The sequence below is a fragment of the Pinus tabuliformis genome, chromosome 9 (assembly GCF_031772625.1).
Source record: "Pinus tabuliformis cultivar Carrire ecotype Pingquan chromosome 9, CPIR1, whole genome shotgun sequence".
In the NCBI taxonomy this organism is placed as follows: Eukaryota; Viridiplantae; Streptophyta; class Pinopsida; order Pinales; family Pinaceae; genus Pinus; species Pinus tabuliformis.
Window position 1 is genome coordinate 1593325963 of NC_142307.1, and position 25526 is coordinate 1593351488.

Consider the following 25526-nt stretch of genomic DNA (forward strand, 5'->3'; position numbering starts at 1 on the left):
TGAAGTACCTACTGCTGATGCTGGGCCAGTGGGAGGCACTGCTGTTGTAACTGTGGGAGGAGCAGTTGTGACAGTTTGAGCTATTTGAGATGGCTAGGAGGTTGAATCTCCCTACTTATCTTGTAGTTCTTTCTCCAAGGCCTGCTCTATCTCGCTTAATCTTTGATTCATTCTCATCAGCAAGTCCATCATGTCCTCCTCTGCTTTTTTCTGCACAACCTCTGTAGTTTGTGGATGCATGGTAGTAGGCAGCTTCAACTGTTTCCTGAGGGCAGCAATGTCCTCTTCCTTCTTCTTAATCAATGCTTTTATTCCTTTGGCATCCTTAGGATCATGTCCCAGCTCAATGATAATATCCTCCAAGGACTTTATCCTGTTGTCCTTGGCTAAAGAAGATGCCTTCTCCAAATCTAGTTGGGCAGATGTGTTGTTCAATGAGTTCTGTAATTTGTGAGTTAACATTGCCTTATCTACCAATGTAGAGTAGAGCATCTCTCCAGTTTTCTTATGCAGCTCAATATGATCCATAGGATGAATATCTTTGGCAAGGACCTCCATATTTCTTCTAATGTAGTCAATTGCTGACTGTGGCTGCTGCACTTTAGGCCTAAAGTGGCTCAAGATCATTTTTCCTTCTTTAATGTCATATGCGGACATTAACCTTTGCTAGTTGGCGGGGGTCATCTTGAGAAATTTGTCATAAAGTTGTAGCCTCAATGGATCATTTATAGCCTTAATCTCTGTGAATGTTCTTTTGACATTTGAGGCCTGCTTGCTTGATGGTCATGTGGATGAAACTTCCACACTATGTTGCCTTTCTAGGTCCTGCCTATCAGAGCTAGTGGATGTTTCTATTACCAAGGAGATCTATGGGTTGGTTGCCCTCTCGCCTCTTCAGCTCTCTAAGGTTTCCTCAATAATTTCCTCTTCAGGTAGAGGATTTATTCTTTTCCTTTTTTCCCCTAGTTGCTCTGCTGATCCACTTACAGGTGTGGCTTCTTCTCTGTCTCTTTTCCTACCCTTTCCTCATTTAGAGGATTCTGTAATGCTAGTATCTCTAGTGCTTTGGTCTGGACAGGAGGAATTTGCCCTTGGCCATGTTCCTTTGATGATGCTGGTTGATCTATCATTATGTGCTGCTCTGTATCTAGCACTTCTTTTCCCTTTGATGTCCCTGTAGCTGGTGTAGTGCTTTCTTGGGCAGGTTGCTGTGAAGTTCTAGCAGATGATGTACCTACTCCGGTTTGCTGAGGCAGCTTGAAAAATACCTGTCCAAAAGAGTCCAGGTCAAGAGTCTTTTCTAGATTTTTCATAGCTTGTTCCATTTTCTCTTGCTCAGTAAGCTCTTCTATCAATGTGCCCTCTACCCACTCATCTTGATTAGCAAATTGCTCTATTTCAGGGATCCTACAATGTTTATAGGTTGATAGCCTGTTTTTTACTTTTCTTTCACAGATAAATCCATTTGGGTCATAGGGTACCCACCAAAAGCTCTTCTTTAATTTGAGTTGTTCTCCCAATATCTTGTCAGCATCTTGCCATGCTTCCTTTTTGTTAATGATAAAAGGGCCTAACTGGTTTCTTAATTTCAGCTGAGCTTTTTTCTTTGCACCGTAAAAGTGAGTCAAATCTGAATTGATAAATTGCCTGAAATATTCTAGAGCAAACAGTCTCATAGGCACATATTTGGGCAGCTTATAAGGGCACAGCTCACAACCATATATTCTGATTTCAGTGTGATTCTGGTAGAAGTACCAGTCACCTATTTTGTAGCTTTTGGAGAGCTGTAAAATTTTCTGCATATCACCAGAGAGTCTAGGAGGAGGAGTTCTCATCAGTAGAGAGGAGACCGGATGTATAAACAAATCAATGAATTCACAGTAAGTGTAAGGAGAGTTATGGACTTCATGGAAGACTGAGGTCCAAAAGATCACATACCTCCTTTCTCCTTTAGAATCCAATTTTCTGATGGGAAACTAAAAACTGTCTGTTTGGAAATATAGGAACAGATGATATATATAAGAGGTATACTTGAAGACTCTTTCTCTGTCTAAATTCAAGAGTTGGTCATGGATCTTGTTGGAAATCAAAGTAGCATAGTCATATTTGACAACAGGGGGCTGTCCTGGAGTAAATGTGGACAACAAAACTAGGGCGGTCTCATCAACATATTCACTTGTCTTGAATCCCAAGACATAGGATATCATATCAATGATGAATCTTCCAGCTTTATTGAACCAAACATGTAGAAAGGGAGGTGGGAATTTGGGCTGGCAATCTGGTCTCATGAATGTTTGAGCAATGCGGGTTATCTCTGAGTTTGGTATTTTAGGGCCCTGCTCAAGCAAGAATCCCATAGAAAGAGGAGCCAGAGGCAGAATGGGTTTGAAGTGTAACATTTCATTTATGGACTCAGGAGTTATATAAAAGAGGACAATTCCAGATGGACTCTTGACTGCTCTTTGTACAGGTTCATAATTGGCACAACATAAGCGGATTATATCAGGGAAAACATTGACTGAGGGGAGGTAGTACCTGGGCAGGTTGGATTCCCATATTCCATATAAATCAGAGTTACTTCTGTGACTGTTTCTAATTTCAAAAAATGCTTGGAGGTGGTTTTCATTACCAGTTAAGTCTTGGATTTGAAAATCTCTATCGGCCAGGGGTAACCACTCTAGGTCTTTATGAGGTGCATTGAGGGGAGTAATGTTCAGGGCCACCGGAGCTTCCATTGCTCAATTTTCTGTGATTTTCAAATTGGAATTTAGGTTTTTGTAGAAAAAGTAGGCAAAACAATAGTTCTGGGGCTTTTCTCTGGGAATTGTAGAGCAAAGTCGATTTGAATTTAGCTCACTGGGTGAAATTTACAGAGAAAGACGAAATTTGCAAGGTTTCTGGTAAAATTGGTAAAGAGCAGTGGCTCTGGTGCGTTTATTTGAAGGCAGTGCAACGAATTCAACTAGAATTTGGCTTCTTTGGGGAATTTTGCAAAGGAAAGCTAAAAAGCACGGTTTTGGGAGGTGAAATCGGTAAATACCTATGTTTTTGGATGCACACGGGAGTAATTTGCAAGTTCGGACGATGAATTGCAGAGTGGGATGCTGGATTATGCTGGTTGGGTGGCAGACTGGAGCTCTAGTAGCAGCTTCGACATAATTTGCATGCACCGGTCTCGTGAAAGAAACCAATAGAAATGAATGAAAATGACACTTTCACGGGTTTTTGACAAAAATTGGTTTGGTGGGCTTTTGGCGCATTTTTCTTTTTGGATGATGTCAGCATGACGTGGTGTTTTTTCATGTAGCGGGGTGACGTGGTGATGACATCACGGATAAGGTGGAGATAACGTTAGCGGGGGCAGTAAGTGGTATCGGCCTGCACCACTTTTGGGCCAAGGTGGTATTAGTGGGGAGGGAAGCGAGCATTACGGGAGGGTGACGTGTGTCCGATGGTACGGGCGTGATACTGCCATTACCGGGGAGTTAAAGTACATGCGATGGAGGGGTTGCGATATTGATCTGGGCTGTTGGATGGGCGGGCCCAGATCTGATGGCTGGCGGTTAACGGGATATGGCAGAGAACCACGGCTGGGACCCATGAAATATTCGTTATGGTTAAAGACTTCCCAGGGCATGTGTTATTGGTTGTCAAGGGGATTAACAGTTAATTAACCAGGCGTTAATTAATTTTCCAATATTTGCGTGGGGAGGGTTATTACATGGTTCCGGATGAACCACTAATTCCCAAAAATATAATGATATGGTTGATATTACAACCAAGGAGGGGAATATTAAACATTTTGGGGTTTTTATATATTAATAACATACAGGAAAGGGGAAATAGCCATAGGGAGTTAAATAATAAAATTAAAATGTAATTAATGTGATTCATGAAATGGGAAGTGCTAAGTGATGATCTTAGGCTATAGGGAAAGTAAGGACTTTACACAAGAAATGTGGCTTCCTTTATCCTAAGTAAAAACAGAGTTTTACTTAGTATTTTTCATGAAATGGTGTGTTTTAGGAGCACTGAGCAGATCCCAATATCTTTAGGGGGAGGTTAGTAAGTGATTTTGGGAGAAGAGTGAGGGGAAGTTAGACATGCTTCATTTGATCTGTGACCACAAAGTTGCCACTAAACTTATGATATCCAATGAGATGAATCACCTTTGAAAGAGAAAATTTCTCTTAAGCCTGCTTCTGCAACATCAAAACTACCTACCCAGCCTATTTATACCTAACATTTTTTCTTCTTTTTTCCTTGGGTGCATTTAAACTAGCAAACCCTTATTCTATTCTTTTATTTTAACTGCCATGCTATCTAAGTCTGCCCTAATTTCTTCCAGGGGCTCAGATTTAGCTGTTGAGCACCTTTGCTTCTCTACCTAACTACTTATCTGCCAAGCTTAAACTTTTTGGACAGATTTTTTTCTCTATCTCTAAAACAAGAAATTTAAAACATGAACTGCCCAAGATTAAGCTGTTTGGCCAGCCATCGACTGTGACAAGAGTCAACTGATTTCACACAATGAGATTCTTTGAAAAAATAGAATAGTAGTGGCATTTTGGACTACCACACTTTCCTGGCCTTCTTTATTTGAGGTCCATTTTATTTCTTTTGACCATTTCATTCTTTTTGCCCTTTGATCTTTCTTTTAGGGCATACCCTCTTTTCATTTTTTCATTTTTTCAAAATATGGAACCTTTGCAGCATGGAAAGGATGAACATATTTGGGAATTTAACAGTCAATCATGAAATATGACACCTATTGGTATAGGAGCATAACAGGTCCCAATCACTTCATTGAGCATTGCAAACCTTGCTCAACGCTTTCTCTAGAACTTTATTAAATGCTTCCACTATCCCATTAGCCTGTGGGTGATAAGGTGTGCTCTTCGGGTGATATACTTGAAATTCCTCCATCAGCGCATTGATCATCTTGTTCAGATAATGCATACCTTGATCACTCATCAAAATATTTGGACACCCAAATCGCATCAGTACATACTCAAAGAGGAAATTCGCAGAAGTCACACCTGTGCAATCCTTCATAGGTTGTGCCTCCACCCATCGAGTCAAATACTATGTCACGGTGATAATGTACACACTCCCGTCTTCTTCCCTTGGGGCTGAATGGGTTCCACAAAATCTATCACCCATTTCTCAAAGGGCTTTAATGTCATATGCGGATTCAGAGGAAGCTCATCCCTCCATGATGGCCTACTCGTCCTTTGACATACATCACATTCCTTGCAATAATCTTTTGAATCCTGATGGAGGGTTGGCCACCACAACCCTGCACGTAAAATCTTCTGCGTGGTTTCTCTTCCTGCGTAATGACCTCCCACGGTTCCCCCATGAGCATCCAAAAGGATATTGTGCCTTTCAAACTTTGGTACATATCGTCGCAATATTTCATCATGCCCCATTTTGTACAGATGCCCAGTAATGATAGAAAAGTCTGTCATGCGTACCACTAACTCCTTCTTCCACTGGACGGTGTAACCTTCCGGGGTAGTTCCCATCATTAGGAAGTGTATGATGTCTGTTGGTAAGGTAAATCCCCTCTGCGGACAGAGGCGATCCCACTAGCCTATCACAGAACTAGCCACAAACAAACCACGCTGCTACGCAAGTTCCTAGTTATGCATCAAAGGTGAATCAAGAAGACTAACCTGGAGTCCAACGCTATGATTGAAGCAGAGTTGATATCCTCGATCCCTTGCTCCAACAGATCATAACGAATACCTGCACATGCAAAGGAAGAGACAAATACCAACATAGAAACTACCAAGTCACAACTATATTTCAGTCAGAAAGGAAATAAATCAACATATCACCATGACAGATAATGAGATTGGAACTATAATAGCAGTCGCTCATCAATTAATAAACAGGAAAAGTTACAACCATTGTTCTGACGTCGACCCTTCTCCTGGCTGGGTGAGTAACTATATGTGTCTTGACATGCAACTCCTCTCCGGCAGCATAACCTCTCTAGCACTCATTAGCATTCTCTCCATGACCAATAATCATCACTACTATAACTCAATTACCAAATCACTAGCATAACACTAACACCAACACTCTCTCTTGCACTAGCACTCTAGCTTGTCCAATGCATAATGACAAGCTTATATAGATGAAGAAGGGAGGAGGATGCGATGAACCGGGACACCTTTCGCGGATTTAGCAAAAGCCATAAAGATGGATAAAGCTCGACAAAAGACTGACTTTCTATCCTCAAAAAAGCTCCATGTAATGAAGGAAACAACAGTCGGACGTGCATTAAGGCAAAAAGCACGACTAAATTTGGTTGGCGCGACCGTTGCTCTGAGACAGAGCGCCAATGGTCGCGCCCCCTTTTGAGGATCTCCATCATTGGCGCGGGTAAGATATTGTGGACTTGCGCCAATGGAAAAAGAGCACTTTTTAGGGATGATCTGCAGAAGGTGTCTTCAGGGAACATGGAGTACATACTCAGGGGAACATAATGCAAGTGTTTTTAGCCCTTGTCACTTCTTATAACTCCCGGAATGAGTCCTCCAAGGTACGACAAGAGGAGTAACAGGGATGGTGACAAATTACTGTGTAACAGATGCCCCCTAAAGCATGAAGTCCGAGAGGTGGAGAGGGGTGAAATGCTTTACAAGAACACACACATAAGAGCACACAAGAGCACATATAGTTACTACCGCCGAGGAGCTGTATTAAGAGACATGACTGATAGTTCAATTACAAGATGTACGTGGTATGGTCGCAGCCATCCATAAGAGAGTACATAAATAATCTAGATCCATAGTATGGACGTAGCCATCTGGTTAGGATCAATGATTTGACTCAGGTATGGTCGCAGCCATCCAGTGAATGAGTCAAGTATTAAAAATCACGCCTGGATTACAACAGACACAATCCAGGGTCTTGCGCTCCATCTCGACCCGAACAAGAGTACAAGTCCAAGCATGTGAATATATGAGCTGAAGTCGAACATGCATGAACATCGCCTGATTACCAGTCACTAATGGAGACTGTTAACAGACGCGAGAGGTACCACCAATAATGACAATGGCCCTCAAGGTACTATAGGTAAAATCTACGACGTGTGAATCAATGAGCTAAAGTCGAACACCCGTAGAATCATTCGATCGGAGGCCAATGATGAAAACCTCACGTCGAACACGAAGAACCTGCCATTGAGGCATGCAGGCTCCAAGGCACCGGAAGGGAGTCTCTAGGTCAACTTCCTGGATAATGAGCTGAAGTCGACAGGGAGTGACCTTAATCGAAGGTGGGCCATAATGTTTCCCACATCATCGACACGAGACAGAGAGATAATGTCGTGAATCAAGATTGTGCGAACTATCAGAGGGAGGTTGTTTATTTGCAGAGGTCAACTTCTCTTGAACATATCGGCGGCACATTAACGGAATTGGCAGTATTTGACATCAATGTATCAAAGGTCATTATGACGAGGCAATGAGTGAATGAGAGGTCAAATAGGGTACCCAAATCCATGGAAGCAAGTGAAAGATATGAGATGAAATATCCCCACCCTGGACACGAAAGCAAAAAGTGCCATGTTCAAGAGCGACATACTGCCGTTACGGTAACAATTATGGTTCAAAAATTTTATTTTCCCCCACCATTTCTGGCGAGCACCCCAGTTATTTTTAACAAGCTTGATGGGGATAGCATATGCTTGTGTTGTGACAAAATCCGATGTCATTAAATTTTAACGAGTTCGACAAAGGAAGAACTCGGCGTCTTTTCTTGTTTAGAGAGTTTGAAAAGACAGCAGAAAAGGAAACTCCAGGGATGTCCTTTTTCGTACAGTTGTGTCTCTCGGGCCCGAAAAAGTATAAAATAATACCCGAAAGAACCGCCCGATCATTACGATCGAGGAGTACTTTTCATGATTAGTGACTTCGACCTGAAAAAGTAAAAAAGCGGTCAAAACCACGTCATTTCGTAACCACTAACGAGTTTGAAACGACAAAACCCGGTAATCTTTTTATGTTTCAACGGTCGACAAAAAGAACTTAAAACGACCGCCCTTATCACCATTTAACGAGTCAAGAGGAGCGACTCAACAATCTTTTCCTCTTTAAATGGTCAGAAAAGAGCTGAAAGAGGACCTCCATTTTTATTTACTTTAACGAGTCAAAAAGGGAAAAATACTCGGCAATCTTTTCATATTTTATGAGTCAGAAAAGAGCGTAAAGGCGACTCGTCCTGAAGGAACGAGTGGTATAAGGGATAGCAACTGGTTCCGGTAATGGTGGAACTTTAATTGAAACACGTAAAGGTTAAGAGGCTGGCTAACAAGACCACTCATCGCTGCGGTTCCTCAGGAAAGGAGAAACAACCAAGTGAAAGTGTATGATCGGCCAAAAAAGATGGTGGCGATGGAATGAAACAACCAAGGCTCATCTAGCAGAATTTTAGCGGATAAAAGGCAATCACGGGATGTAACTGGGTTCATTTTTACACAAGCTTGAACCATGAAGAACTTTGCTTGGATTCGGTTTCATGTTTACACAAGCTTGAAATGAAAAAAAAACTATGCTTGGGTTCGGTTTCATGTTTACACAAGCTTGAAACGAAAAACTATGCTTGGGTTCGGTTTCATGTTTACACAAGCTTGAAACGAAAAACTATGCTTGTTAAAAGAAAAAAGAAAATTGTTGCATGCCCCCAGCATGATTATACCAATCGAGATACATGCCCCCTTCATGACATTCACGGAGTGGATGGAATGAAGGTTTACTTAGAAAGACTCGATTGGAGGATGCCCCCGGGCTTCAGTCACGCGCCCGGGCGAGCTGCCGTCATCAGAATGATGGGGTAGGTGCTGGGGCATTTCCTGTGGAAATAAGACCATTTAGGAATGGCAAATGGCTATATGTGAAGTGTGAACCAGGGAATGAAAGTTGGTCTACGACTTTGATCGTTCTGCCTTCATGCGGAAAACACATCACTCTGAAGAGTGAGGACACAATAGCACGTATGCGATAAATATAGTCTCGTCCAAGGAGTAAATTGTAATCTAACGGGCCTTGGACTACCATGAGACCCATTTGGATAGTCTTCCCTTCTAACGTGATAGGTACATTGGGAAGAATTCCTAAAGGTTGAGTGATTTCTCGATGGAAACCTACAAGGCTTCTCATCTCAGGCAGAAGCAGTGGGGAACCAAGTGCTTCCCAAGCTGTTGAAGAAAGGATACTCACAGGAGATCCTTCATCAATAATTGTACCAGCCATAACCATGCGATAGACTTGAACTATAATTCGAAATGGTATGGAGGCTGGTAACCGAGGATTGACTAGGTGATCCCAATTAAAGGAAACAACCAGGTTGCTCGGAGGTGGGACTGGATAGACAGCCGGATATGCCTCTAATGGACTTTCTTCCTGTTGTGAAGAAATGAGAGGAATGCTCAGTTGATCATTAACGTCTACGTCAATGAATAGAATTTGGACGGTGGGTTCGTCATTCTTGGCAGTGATAACATCATCTGAGGAGGTAACTTCTGAAGGCGAAACCGAGCCACTTGTAAGCCGGACCGTTTGACTGTTGTCTGGTTTGGATTCAGATGTAGGATCATCTAGGGGTGGGAGTTCTGAAAGCAAAACCGGGTCACTTGTAATCAGGACCGTTTGACTTTCGTCTGGTTTAGATTCAGATGTAAGAGTAGTTAAAGATGGAACTTCTGTAGGCAAAACCTTTTGAAAGACCGGGTTACTTGTAAGCTTGAACTGTGGAATTTCGGTTGGTTTGGACTCAGGGGGTTCATCTTTGATGATCAAGTAGTGCGTAGATGATGAATATAAATCACTTGTTCCGACCAGGGACTGGTCTGGAACAGGATGAGCAACATTCTTTCCGACCAGGTACTGGTCTGGAACAGGCTGAGCAACACTCTTTCCGACCAGGTACTGGTCTGGAACAGGCTGAGCACAGGTAGGTTCAGGAAGAGAAAGCTGGACCAAAGAGGAATCATGTTTGACCACTTGGTTAGCGGAGAGACGCTCTGCAGGTGTAACAAGACGCTCTACAGGTGTGAAAAGACGCTGATATCCAGCGGGTAGTTGGGGTAAGGAATTCGACAGACTTGCCAAAAGACGGGAAGCTTCATCCATAAGTGGACAAAGGCGAAGGAGATGATTACCCTCACAAAGTCGACAAGGGAAACGAACCTTCCCTTTTCTGTTACCAACTAGTAAGGTGTCGTCAATTTGCGACAGCAAGGGACGAGTCGGGTCATGGGACCATATATCTAGGATCCTGGGGATGCCAGGACAATCAGAAAGAAAATGGTCCCCTTTGCATAATCGACAAGGAGACCGGAGCTTCCGCGGACGAGCAGAAGGTGGTTCCACTTCTGATAGCTTTGTGGTAGATACGACCTTTCCCTTAGGAGACTTCTTCTTTTTGGTCTTCTTCTTCTTCTTCTTCTTAGCCACCTGGTTAGTGAAATCCAAGGTTTCACCAGGCGAAGTAGAAGATGAGGACGCAGCAATAGGCGAAGAAGGGAAGGGGTCCACCTTAGAATCAACATGGTGTTGTTCGGGTGGAGGAGGTGGTGGTGGGACAGGAGTCATCACACTTGGGACCACCGAGTTTGAAAACAACCATACGGGTAAACCAATGGTCAACCCAGGCAAAGACAATGTTGCGATATACTGAACACCAACATTTCCAACAGAAGGAAATGGGCGAGGGTACCCATCAGGAGGAACACCTTGGCCGGTGGGCACCGGAAAGGCTGCCATTGAACGAGAATTAACCCTAGTCAAGCTAACGCACGCAAAATCTAATTGGGTAATGTTATCGTGGCCGATAAATTTTTAAGACACTGAACTTAACCTTTTCATTTTTTAAGAGTCGAGAAAAGGGTAAAAGATGACTCTAGTCTCCTTCGAATATTTAATGAGCATGAAGTGACAAGACGCTCACAGGCACCTTTTCGTTTAGGGAGTCCGAAAAGGATCAAAAGTGACTGCTCTGGAATTCTAGGTAGAGGGTGTGCCAAACTTTTCGCAAAACCACAGAATACTTTTTAGGGTACGGGTGGTCGATCTTCGTGAATGCTGTGTTCACTGCATTGCGAATCGTAGGGCGGCTGACACGGCTTCCTATGGATAAAGGCTTTATTCCTATAGGGGTCTCCCAATATATACTCGACGGTACGTGGGAGCACAGTCCGTATTGGCAGCTACCGTTTCACCGTGGAGGAATCACCCAACCACTCGACGATAAACTACCAGGTTTAAAGACGCCGGAACACGTCTCTAACCTAGACCTCTAGAGTGTTTGCGTTATGTTCCAATGCATTGTTATGTTCATTTGGTTCATTTTAAAGTTTATCTTTGATTATGTTTCAGTTTTTTGGTCCTACCGTATGTGATATCTCGAAAACTTCTTACATGCAAACTATATGCCGAAATTAAATCATTTGATTCGATGAATTCTATCTACAGGAGGGTTGAGATCTTTTTCCACAAACAAAATGATCACTTCAACAAAGAACAAAGATCCTAATGCAGCTAATAACAAGAAACGAAATTTTGTCTTTTTTCTTTTCAATAGCAACAAATAACAATAAATGCTAACTACTATAATGCAAGAGATTTTTTGTTTTCCTTTCCTTTAAGATGGCATGATGCATGTAAACAAATTCTAAGAGATATGCACAATCCAAGTTCAATCAATGAAATAGAACCAACTCTAAAACACAAAATGAACCATACAAGCAAGGAAAAACACAAAAACTAGTGAACTTCAAAGAGGCTAGAAGTGAAGTATTCAGAGTATAGAAGATCAAGCTTCAACAAAGCATTGGATAGGTGTAGAACAATCAACAAGCTGACTGGATGATCAAGAGACCGAAACTTCCCACAGAAGGCTAGACATGCAAAGTCACTGGAAATAAGCAAACAGCTGAGGGATACAGGCTAAGACCAGTCAAGCAGAGGTTCAACACAGTTCCAGAGGCTAAAAGAGATATATAAAGAGACTGAATGAGCTTTCTACCCACACACAGGCAAAATTTACAGAGTTGGCGCGACTGTCAGCCTGCAACTTGCGCTACCACAGAATTGGCGCGAGTTGCTTTTGAGCAACGTGCGCCAACTGGCGCGACTGTCAGAGAAATAACCGCGCCAATCAAGCTTGCCAACTAAAAAGATAAATGATACAACCTCAGGTTAGGTTGACAGTGCTCAGATGGGTCAAACAGTAAAGAATCAACTCAAAACTGACTCAGGTAGCTCATGCACTCAAGCAAGCAGAAGAAAATTAACATGCAAGACAGAAATCAAAGAGTTACTCCCCAGCGGAGTCGCCAATTTGTTGGTAAGGTAAATCCCCTCTGCGGACAGAGGCGATCCCACTAGCCTATCACAGAACTAGCCACAAACAAACCACGCTGCTACGCAAGTTCCTAGTTATGCATCAAAGGTGAATCAAGAAGACTAACCTGGAGTCCAACGCTATGATTGAAGCAGAGTTGATATCCTCGATCCCTTGCTCCAACAGATCATAACGAATACCTGCACATGCAAAGGAAGAGACAAATACCGACATAGAAACTACCAAGGCACAACTATATTTCAGTCAGAAAGGAAATAAATCAACATATCACCATGACAGATAATGAGATTGGAACTATAATAGCAGTCGCTCATCAATTAATAAACAGGAAAAGTTACAACCATTGTTCTGACGTCGACCCTTCTCCTGGCTGGGTGAGTAACTATATGTGTCTTGACATGCAACTCCTCTCCGGCAGCATAACCTCTCTAGCACTCATTAGCATTCTCTCCATGACCAATAATCATCACTACTATAACTCAATTACCAAATCACTAGCATAACACTAACACCAACACTCTCTCTTGCACTAGCACTCTAGCTTGTCCAATGCATAATGACAAGCTTATATAGATGAAGAAGGGAGGAGGATGCGATGAACCGGGACACCTTTCACGGATTTAGCAAAAGCCATAAAGATGGATAAAGCTCGACAAAAGACTGATTTTCTATCCTCAGAAAAGCTCCATGTAATGAAGGAAACAACAGTCGGACGTGCATTAAGGCAAAAAGCACGACTAAATTTGGTTGGCGCGACCGTTGCTCTGAGACAGAGCGCCAATGGTCGCGCCCCCTTTTGAGGATCTCCATCATTGGCGCGGGTAAGATATTGTGGACTTGCACCAATGGAAAAAGAGCACTTTTTAGGGATGATCTGCAGAAGGTGTCTTCAGGGAACATGGAGTACATACTCAGGGGAACATAATGCAAGTGTTTTTAGCCCTTGTCACTTCTTATAACTCCCGGAATGAGTCCTCCAAGGTACGACAAGAGGAGTAACAGGGATGGTGACAAATTACTGTGTAACAATGTCTTCAAAGTGACCATCCACAATGTGCACAACAAATAGCTACACATCAGGTATTCCCTCCTCCAAATTAGTGGGCTCTTCCCCTATTTCGATGCGCGACAGGTGGCCTGATCCCATGTTTAGTCGTCCAGGCTTCACAATAAATTCAAAATTATACTCCTGGAATAATAACAACCACCTACATATTCTCCTCCCCAACACATGCTTATTGATCAAGTATTTCAACATGGAATGATCTGTATACATCTTAAGATGGCTACCCAGCAAATAGTGTCTAAACTTTTAGAGTGCGTATACCATGGCAAACCCCTCGTGCTGAGTGGTGGAATAGTTCTTCTTAACCTTGGATAACCTTCTGCTTGTGAATGCAATCAGATGGTCCAATTCTCCTCTGCTAGCCTGTGTCAACACTGCTCCCAACACTCTACATGATGCATCGACATGTACATGAAACTACTTCTTCCAATCCTGAAAGAATAAAATCAACACGGTGACCATATTTTCTTTCAATACATCCAAGATTTTCTTACAGTCCTCATTCCAATAGAACGTGACATCCTTTTTCAACAACTTCTCCATAGGCACAGTGATCTAGGCATAGCCCTTGATAAACTTCCTTTAATACCCAGTATGTCCTAAGGTTGCGCCCAATGATTTCACACTCCTCGGTGCTTCCCAGTTAAGTATCACTATGATCTTCACAGGATCTACCATCAGTCCCTGTCTACAAACTACATGACCCAGTAGGGTCCCAAAAGGAACACAAAACAAGCACTTCTTCAGATTGAGTGTGATCTAGTACCTTCGACAGGTATCTAGCATCAGGTGAAAACTTGCCACATGACGTTTCACTAGCCCAAACACAGTCTATTCATCAAAGTACGCTTCCATAAACTTATGAATAAATTCCTTGAATGCAACAATGACTACACGTGAAAAAATCACAGGCGCATTCTTCAATATGAACAGCATTATAGTGTATTGAAAACATCCCCACTCAGTCATGAAGGTTGTCTTGCTTCTATCCTCTGGCATGATTTTGATATGACGGTACCCAAAGAATCCATCAGTGAAGGAATATGCTTCCTGACCACCTACATTTTCCAACAATTCATCAGAGTCAGGAAAAGATCATGTATACAAGCATCATTCAACTTCCTGAGATCTACGCATATCCTTATTTCATCCTTCTGCTTCTTTCCCTGTACCACCACTGGGCTTACCTAAATAGATTCTTCTATGGGCTCAATGATGCCTACCATGAGCATCTTGTTTAGCTCTAAGAGGACCTTCTCCTTATACTTCGAATTAAGATGGTAAGTTCTTTGCTTAACCAGCTTCGCGTCCAGTTTTAATGTGATCTTCATAACACCCGAATCTCCTATTATCCCTTTTAGCTCCGTAAACTTGGTAGGGAACAAATCCTGGTATTCGTGGAGTGATTCAGTGACCTTATCCACCATCACATCATCCTAGTAATCTCCAACCTTCATGAATTTGGGCTCTGCCTCTGTACCAATAGTTACCTATTTCATTTTCAGTGGCTTTGTTATATCAAGATTCTCAATATGTGGTCCCTTAACCTTGTGTTGACCCTCTATTTCAGGGATGTTAATCTTTCGTGGATCCTCATCCTCTTCTTCAGTGATCACATTATAGCATTCCAATGCGTGACTCAACTTAGTAGTCCAATCAGGTTGAATCAGATCCATTGGATCCTGTGTATCCTAAAAATTGCTCCTTTCACTTCCTATAGCGCTTCGTCAATATAGTCATACCTATATTCAAAACTAATTTTCATTATGAATCCTTCACACAGGATATTCCATTCACTTGTACTATGGTGGAGCTCTATTTCTAAGTACCAGTTCATCGGGATGACATCCAATGTGTGACAGAACAAGTGTACCATTCTCGTTGGGGCTTCGCTCCATAAGCTTGAGCCCATCTAGCCAAGTGTGCATGTGAATCATCCTTCCCGACATATTTATTTGCCATTTGCACCTTTGGATTCCCGAAGTGTGTTCTCATCATCCTCCTACACTCGTGCCAAACATCAAAGCTACCTTTGTGTGTACCCCACCACCTTGCGGGTGTAGCGCGCAGTGCCCAGTCTAAAGCCTGGAATCGCTACTTCTCTCATAACTCCCTCTCAAATGCATCCAAAAATATATCTACATCATTCAAGCCATCATAAGTGGGTAGATTTCTTACCTCTGACAACACACAATGCATCAATTGCGTCATCATGTTATAGCTCAATGTGGTTAGTTCATGTAATCGGTTCTGCCAGTGCTCTAATTCTTTGTCAGAGTTTGAGGTGCAGGAACTCTTGCGATCCCATGTTATTCATCCATCCACTGTTAGATTCACCCAATATTGGTCTTGTGTTGTTATCTTATATATACAGTGCAAATTGTCATCTCTCATAATCTTGGATTGGTTCAGTATAGTGTGATCCTAGAGCAGGATCTAGGGGTACTATTACGTGGAGCGATTTATTTTAAAATATCATCTTCTGCATCTTTAGGTTAATTACCCCATTCATGTCAATAGCCCAATCAATGCCAAGGAGTGCAGGGTAGGGGCTGTTGTCATACACAAGTTCTATTACTTCAAAATTAGCCAACTCGCTCGCGCCTTCAATATCTACTGTCACCCCTTATAGCCACCCCATGGGAATGATCTTCTACTGATTTTCCATCCTTAATTGAATCTAAGACCATTGCAGCGTGAATCTTCCCATCTGCTCCCAAGTCTGCTTTGGTAAGACATTCACGTCTAACCCCAGATCCAAAATGACCTGATCCATTTCATATTCTCCTATCTGTGTGGTCAGTCTCATTTCTTGTCATGTCCTTGCTTTATTCTTACCAATCTTTCATACAACGCACGGTTCACTCGGAGTGTTTATGGCGCATCTATTTATAAGCTCCTATAAGCCCTCCACAACCTTGTTATCACAAAACAACTTCATGCAGGTTTCTAGAAAGGTCGTAGTCATAGAAGAGTCCATTCATGATCAGGCTTACCGTTGATCCCTGACGTGGAGGCCTCAGTGAAGCTCTTTTTTGCTTCCATGAACATTTCGTGTGCGTGCTCCAAATCAAATTCAGCCTCCTTCGCTGGAGCTTTGCAAACCCACGTGCTATCTTTGGGTTGTTTCCCCTTATCATCCCCTATAGAAATTCCACTTCAGAGCACTATATTCACATTTGAATCCTCTTCGCTAGGCTCAGACCTCATCATATGTAGGTTCTGAGTTGGTTGAGGTGGTAGCGCCCCATTGTCACATATCCTTACTATCAGCGTAGGACAATCTTTTGTCTCATGATCAAGATGAGTACAATATTTTCACGATGATCGCATAGGGTTTGTGAATTCATGGGAATAATGTCTTGGTCCTCCACAATTGTAGCAAATTAGTTATCCCTGACCTCTGCCAGGTCCTCCTCCACCTCCACCTCGTCTGTGCCCCTGAAAGCCTGTTTGCGCCATTCTTGTGCTCTGGTCAGGGGGTGGAATTTCTGCATGAACCCTATAGGTGGGTGTTCTTTCCATCATTAATTCATAACTTTTGCAGTTGCGCTCATCATTCCCTACCAACCTACAGAAGTTGCAGAATAGTTGTTGTGGTGTTTGTACAAACTTCTGTAGCAAATGATAGTTATACGTCGTATGTTTTCCTACTACCTGACATATAGAGCACCACAACACATCCCCCGCGCATGGTCCTACTTGGGCTTTTGGCCTCAAAGGCATCAGTCCTCCTACTGCAACATAGTTCGCAAAGATCTGGAAATGGTCTTTGTCATGCCCCAAACCTTTACATTTCAGGCACCATACATCTTCACGCACCTCCGGTCGAACTGTTCTATCCTGCTTCAAACTTTGCATTTCAAGGCAAATAGTTTTCAACTACACATGGGTTTGCTGAACCCAAAATTTAGATCTTGCATCACTGTTTCATGCAGTCTCATTGCAATCACCAAGGCTTTTGCCTGAGTTGAAATCTTTTGTTGTGATAGCGCAACTCTTAGATGTGGCAGGAGCAAAGTGACAAACCACTCGCAGTGTTTTCCATCTGTTAAGTTCATATTAGCTTCGTGGATTTTACATTTCAACATCTGATCCAATTCCCAAGTTGTCTCACTTTATTTCATCGCAATTTCCTTGAACCCCACAATCAAATATGCATTGGATTTAGACCTACTAAATTCTTTATTCAGCGTGGTCTAGATGTTTACCACTCTAGAGTTTGGGTTGTCATTAGAGTACTTATTATACTAGGTTATCACGCGGTCCTTCAGAGCACTAACCAGTGCTGCCTTCTTCATGTGATCATCTGTAACTCCCTGATCTTCCCATACAATTTTCACATCGAACCAAAACTGGTCCGAGTCCTCATTTCCCAAGCCTTTAAACAAAAGCGGCTTCACTAAATTTGCCATGCTGAATTGCATTGGAGGTGGTGGTGGTATGGGTGAAGTCGCAGGTGATGGTGGTGAAGTTGCAGGTGGTGTGGGAGAAGGTGGAAGTCACTAAATCCTTGCCTTATTAACTGAATTTCACTTCTTGGAGAAGCCTGCGCTACTCCCTCTTCACCACCTAGTGGAGGTTAAATCAATGGACTGTATTCAGGACCCTTTCTTCCTTCGTTCCTGTAAGTTCTTCCACTTCGTGTAGCTCTGAACATCAAGGTAGCTGCATAACCCATTTTTCGCACAATAACTTCTTAATCCATGTATTCAAAGACTTCAAGTACTTACCTCGCGGACCTTTGAAAAAGCGTCGCTTCACCTCGTTGTAGCTAACTGAGGTATTGATCACGAATTTAGTCAAAAATCCTCCTATGATGTGTTCGAGCCAATGATAGATAACGTAGGCGATCTTATCCTCAGAGGTTTCCAACCTCTATACTAACTCTGGGGTCCAAACAATAGGACCGTCAAGTCTCCACCTTCCCTGGCTATCCACTAGCTTCGTGATCCACTCATATAGATCAAATGAAAAGGAACAAAAAAATATATTGTGAATTTTCGTATACAAGTACCTATTGAGCCACTATTCCTTTATCAGTCATGGATTTCTATTCTCCTACACCGTGAATTTGGCGATCTTCCTATCCAACTAGTCTTCAATCTCTTTCTTAGTTTGATTCCATTGATACGACATCACACATCTCTTATGCAGATTTCGGTCCCGGCAATGGAAGCATTTATTGGCTATGTGGGGCCAGACCCAGGTTTAGCATTAGTTAGCTAAACAAATCCCTACACTGCTCGCCCTTTCGGTATCAGCCTAGAGCGCGAACTGAAGTCTCACCCAAAGCAGTATGGGGGGATGATGGATCCAAGTTTCCGCACCCTGAGATGGTCGTGATGTCGATTTATTCCCTCTTTTCCTACTTTCATTCAGGTCATTAAGCTCTAGGGCTATGTTAGTGTAGCCCTTTATTCTGGCCTTTAGTACCTCTGGGAAGGAGTACGACTGACCTTCGCACAGCCCTAACCTGTGGTTCAAGTACTTTCACACTGTTGTGATGGCGTATTGAATAGGTTTCCAAGTTATCTTAAGTGTTTTACTTATCTTACTAAATAATCACAGTTAGTGCCGCGTAATCTAATATTCTTACTTGCATTCATCTACCCAATATAATCACATATATTCACGCATTATATAAACATTATAAATTAAAACCGAAACATAATATAACTAGATGCATTAACAGGAAACAAAGACATAAAATTTGTAGAATGATTCTCTTTATTGATATCTTCAGATGATTACAGACTCTCCGCCCTGCGCACACAGCTTCAGGGGTCCGCGCACTCAGCCTGCGGAGCCTCTACCTACACTAAGACTCGAAACTTAGACTTCTTTACCAAGACTCCAAACCTTTTCTTCTACTACCAAAACCCTTATGACTACTTCGAGCTTACTTACTTAGCTCTTCCATGGGTAGATCTTTACAGCTGAGTTTAAACTTTACAAAATAAGAGTGGACAACCCTTTATGACTCATGACACCTTAACACTCCACGACTGCAAAAATGCGGAGAATTTACAACTTAATAACAAAATTTGACCCAAAACATGGGCTTTTAGCCCCAAAACTGTCCTTAGGGGATCCCGGTCCCAACAATGTCTACCATGATGAATTAATAGAAGACAAGGTTGTGAAGCTTAACCTTGCAGTCAAGGAATAGAAGTATAAAATTTCCATAGTGCAATTAAGTATGAGATGCAGATCAATGAGATGAAAATGAAGTTGCAGCTAGCCAGGCCACCAGAAGTGTGTGAGAAGAGGGAAAATAGCTTAAAGAGTGAGATGGTCTGTTATAGAAATTTTTGGGCACTGCAACCCCAAGCATGAAATGTCCATAAACCAAGGGCTCCTAAGTCCCTAAAAGTGTTTTTCTAACCCCTAAAGGAACAAGGTCAGCTGATTACAACTTCTCCCAGAAGTTCTCCATGAAAAACTAATCATAACTGGTCAAAACATGATCATTTCAGCTGCTCCATAGACAAAGTGCGTTGTATCTCACCTAAATACACTGTGTGGGTGCGTTTCATTTCAAAAAGCCTTTTTATGGGGTGCGATGGGCAAGAAATGACAAATGGCAGTGTCATTACGCAAGGTGGAGAGGCATGGAATCTTCCAGAAACTTCTCCTGTGACACTTGCCTCTCTGAATTCGACCAAGGATGAGTAACAGATCATCAATCTCCAAGTGGAAGCAAGGACTATCAGAGGGAAGACACTAATCAAATCACAAGCTGACTCATCTCCCTTACAGATATCTATATATGGATCCCTCATCCCAGAGATCCAGAGGCTGGAATTTTGCATATTGTAAGGAATTGCTATTGGTTTCTTGAGACAACATCAGAGTGTTGGGTGATCTAAGATTTGTATGAGGTGAATAAGGGCTTACTTGCTGAGAGGATGATGCTGGGTCAGAACATCTGGTTGTAACTCCCTTGGCTCTTTCTTGTTTATCAATAAAAGCTATTCAAGTTTTCCTCCATACTCTTGTGTCATTTATGTTTTATGCATTTGTATGGTCAATTTACATCTGATCCTAGATTGTTTATGATTATAGATCCATGTTCTTGTATAGTTTTATGCTACTGTGATCCTACAGGTACTCTGTGAAGCTGGGCATACAAGGGAGAAAGTAGCGAAAGACTATCAAGAGAGAGAGGAATCGAACTAGGAGATTAGCGCAAGATAGAGGTTGGTCTTCTTTGTTCTTATCTCATCTATATTTCATAAAGGAAAAATGAAAGTAGCTTTACTTTGTTTGTTTCTAAGGTAGCTACCACACATAAGTGGGATAAGTAGTTCTGTGTAGACACTTTTCCCTGTAACAAAATGGCGACTCCACTGGGGAAGAATTAGTTTGTTTGTTTATCTTCCTTGTTGTTTATTTTATAAACTTACGGACAGAGCTTGAAGTCGAGCCAGGTAGCTTTCGAACTGCATTTTCTATGCAAATGCAAAGTAGATAAATGCCGCTTCAGTCAATCTCTGGGATTTGTTTATGAATTAAACAACTGATTCACAAACTCTCTGATTGCTCTCGTGGTAGCTCTTAGAACCTCCTTAGATCTACCCCTGATTGTTGCATTACTGATTACCATTTGCTCGGCCAAAACCCATGAACTAAACTGCAAATTGTGACCCCGAACCCAAGCAAAGTTTTGTCTCTGGCCCAGCGCAGGTACTGTTTTATGAATCTGAAATTCAATGCACTTCCCGAGTGTAGTAGGTGCTCTGCATTTCAAATTCTCTGTGTTGTAGGTGCGCTGATCAGACTAGGCATTGTTCAGTTTTGGTTTCTGTGATTCATTCTTTCCAGTTCTATTCATGAATTTTGCTACCTGTAATCAGTATATCTCTGTTTGAAACCCCTTTTCCTTGCTGTTATTCCGCCTCCATTGTACAAAAGAATTGTAAATGTTTTTGTGTATTTGTTGAGTCATTTTCAGTTCTCCTTTGCAAAAAGTAATGTAATCATACTGTCGTCCTTTGATTTGAAAGTGTCCCAAGTGTCGTTTTCAGCCATAGGAAAGAGTTTAGTTGCTATTGATAGTCGATTATCCTATTACTATTGTATTTGGTATGAATTTGTAGTTTTTCTAGTGTCAAAAACAAGTATTCATTTCCAAATCGTAAAATGTTGTGATTATCTCCATTTCTGATTTCGAAAAGAAACTTGTTAGTAATTGTCGCTTGAAAAGTAATTCAGATTTGTGCATTAGCTTTCTTTTTACCATTCACATACTAAGAAAGCTGAAAACAAATACATGCATGTGCATTTGCATTTAGACTGTTGATTGGTTTGATTTAGGACTGTGCATTTAGTGTGTGCTCTATGCTCTTTGTGAAAGAATACTGTCTCTCTTTCCTTAGTAGCTAGGATTTTCATTGCACAAAGAAGATAAAAGAATGTTTATCATCTTAGATTGCATTTTAGGAGTTATACATCTACATCTTGCGGTGAACCTGAAAGGAAAATTTCTTAAACAAGATCAACTATAAAATAAATTCAATGAATCTAACAACGCTTTGGAACCTAACGCACAACATCTAGAAGTCTAGGCTAGAGACGTATTCCGGCGTCGTAAAGCCTGGTAACTATTGTTCTCACTGATGGTTGGGTGATTCCTCCACTTTGAGACGATAAGTGCCAGTACGGACTTGTGCTCCCACGTACCGTCGAGTATATTTTGGGAGACCACGATAGGCTTAATCCTTTATCCATAGGAAGCCGTGTCTGCCGCCCTATCGATCGCAATGCACTGAACACAACATTCGGGAAGATTGACTGCCATACCGTAAAACATATTTTGCAGTTTTGCGATTGGTTTGGTAATCCCTCTACCTAGATTTCCAGAGCAGTCCCTTTCATTCCTTTTCAGACTCTTTAACGGAAAAGGTCCATCTGAGCACTCGTCACTTCAGGCTCATTAAAAATCGAAGGCAACTAGAGTCATCTTTTGTTTTTTCTCGACTCTTAAAAATTGAAAAAACAAGTTGTGTCAAAGCGTCTAAAATTTATTTTAGACGGAATAATCATCACCCTTTCCAACATTGATCTTAGGTTGAGAAAATGGAACCCACCAACCAAGGAATTCCCTTTGGAGAAAACCCTAGTCCTTTCTCCTCTTGGGGAGATGTTGGTGCACCCCATATGGCCACATTGTCGCTTCCAGGATTGACAATCGGCTTGCCCGTATGGCTCTTCTCAACCTTTGTCATTTAGAACACCGCAATTCCTGAACAATCGTGTCAGCAACTAGACGAATCCAGAGTTACCCCCCAACCCTCTACTTCCTCCAATTCTTCCTCTCCTCCTTCCTCTTCGCTTGATGGGGTTGGTAAAGCCAAAAATCAAGTACCTAAGAAGAAGAAGGAAAAGAAGAAGAAGGAACCAAAAGCAAAAAGGGGCAACCAAGCGTCGTCTAGCAAAAATCCACACACTGCACCGACCAGGCCTAAATCGCCATGTGTCATTTGCAAAGGAGACCACTATCATAGAGATTGTCCTTGCATCCCTCGGATATTAAGGGACTGGTCTCCTCATTTGCACAACCCGGTGTCCTCAACCTCTGGTGATCATGTTGAAAACACATCGTCGACTAGTGAAAGTGAAGCCCCAGGACAAAAAGGAAAATATAGATTTCCTTGTAAACTGTGCAAAGGAAATCATGCCGTCCACCGTTGTCCCTTCTTAGATGAGGCTAAAAGAGTTTTGGACGATCATCCGGTTTCACCGTTACGACTTCCTCCTGGATATAAAAAACTCTTGTCGAGTCCTTCACTAGTTGAAAATCCGGCTGACCCGCCCAGGTGGTGGGCCGAAGCGTCTATCATTGAAGACAAACCATCTGAACTCATACCAGACGAAAGTCAAAAGGTCGAGGCGGCAGTTGACCCGGTCTTGCCTTTAGAGGTTCCATCTTCAAATGATACAGTCACAGAAGAGAATAAGGATGACACCGTCCAAATTCTTTTCGTAAGCACAGACTCCGATGAACATGGGGGCAATTTACCCATTCCTTTACCGTAGGAAGGAAGTTCGTCAGAGTCGTACCCGGCCATCTATTTGGCCCCACCTCCAAGCAACCTAGTTGTTTCTTTCGATTGGAATCAACTAGGCAGACCCCGTTTACCGACTAGTGTACCATTCCGAATTATTGCTCAAATATATAGAATGGTTATGGCTGGTACCATCATAGATGAAGGGGCTTCTGTGAGTATCCTTTCCTTGACTGCTTGGAAAGCTCTTGGTTCGCCATCGCTTTTGCCTGAGATGAGAAATCTAACAGGCTTTGATAAAGGAACCAGTCGACCGTTAGGGATCCTTCTCAATGTGCCCATAACATTGAGGGGGAAACTGTTCAAATGAACGTAATGGTAGTTCAAGGACCGCTGGATTATAATCTACTCCTTGGACAAGACTATATTTATTGCATGGGAGCCATTGTCTCATCACTCTTTAGAGTAATGTGTTTTCCGCACGAAGGAAGAGTGGTGAAGCTCATAGACCAGCTTTCATTTCCTGGATCACGCATAGCAAATAGTCATATACCATCCCTGAATGGTCTTTTCACACAAGGAATGTCTCATCAATCCCCAGTCCATCCACCTGATGAGTGCGAGTGATTCGGGGGACATGACTGAAACCCAGGGGGCATGCACCCTGGTCTGCTTCGACAGGAAAACTTCGGGTATAGGGTAGGTTTCCGCGAGATATATATGACTAGTCTGTACTCCCGTCCGTGATTGGAAAAGGGAGTTAGAATAGAATAAGATTCCCTCGTCAAAGTTATGTGAGTGGAGTCGTCTCCACCACTCGCCTTTGTCTATTTCAGTAGACATCGCCAAAGAAATGTTTTGTTTGCGCTCTGAATAGAACAATCTTTGGTAACCTGAAAGAGTTAAACCTTTCCTGATAAAACAAATGTTTTGTCGGTAGAACAAAAGGTAACCTTGAAACTTTATTTTATACCTGGGGGCATGCAAAACTTTTGGCATGCAAGCGAAGAGTGACTATTTATTTTTAAATTTGTAGGTCCTCTAACCCTTTAAACTCGTAGGATTAGTCGTTTCCTAACTTGCATAAAGAAAGGATGTGGGGCAAAACTCTAAAAATTGTCGTTTTAAATGGCACATTCTTATTATACGACTGGATTAATCGAGCAGTTTTAGCGCATAGTTCAAGCTCGTTAAAAAATAAACATAAGCCATGAGCAAATGTTTCTCCCCGCGTTTAAGCTCATTAAAAAATGAACTATTTTCTCGGTAAATAACCATCGTGAATGTAGTACTTCAGCCTTTAAAAGCCTTGGTAGTGTTCTCGTCATCACCTCCACTTTGTATTGGCCGATCATTCACCTCCATTTGATTGTTTACCCCTTTTGAGTAACAGTTGCGAAGAGTGATCTCACTAGCCATCCTTGTAACACTGCCATGATTGGAAAATTCCAAACGTTACCCGGAATCAGCTGCTACTCAATTTTATCACTCGTTCCTCAAAAGACGAGTCTCCTTTAAGCTCTTTTCAACTGAATCATAAAATATGAAAAGATTGCCGAGCCATTGGCCTCTCCAGCTCATTAAAGGGACCGGAAGTGCTATCCCTCCTTTAGATTTTAATATTTTTGGACCTGAGGGGTTATTACACAAAAAGATCGAGCGCTTGTCTTGTTCGGCTCGTTAAAAGTATCGAAAATTCATCCCTTCTGTATTGTTTTATACTTTTCCGGACTTAAGGGATTAGATGACGAAAAAGGAATTTTGGAGTTTCCTTTACGTCCCTTTTCAGAATCTCTAAAATTTAAAAGGACCGAGCTATCTTTGTCATTAAACTCGTTAAAACTTAATAGCAACAAACTTGTCCATAGTAGACAAGAACGAGTTTCACTATCACTAGGCTCGTTAAAACATAGCGATGGGTTTGCCCGAAGGGAAAATTATAGAACAAGCATATGTTATCCTCCTCAAGCTTGACAAAAATAAAGAGGTACTGGTCAGCAATGACTGGGGAAAAATTGGGAAGAAAACTTGAAGAAACTTTGTTGGTAGCAAGTTGCTCTTGAACATGACAC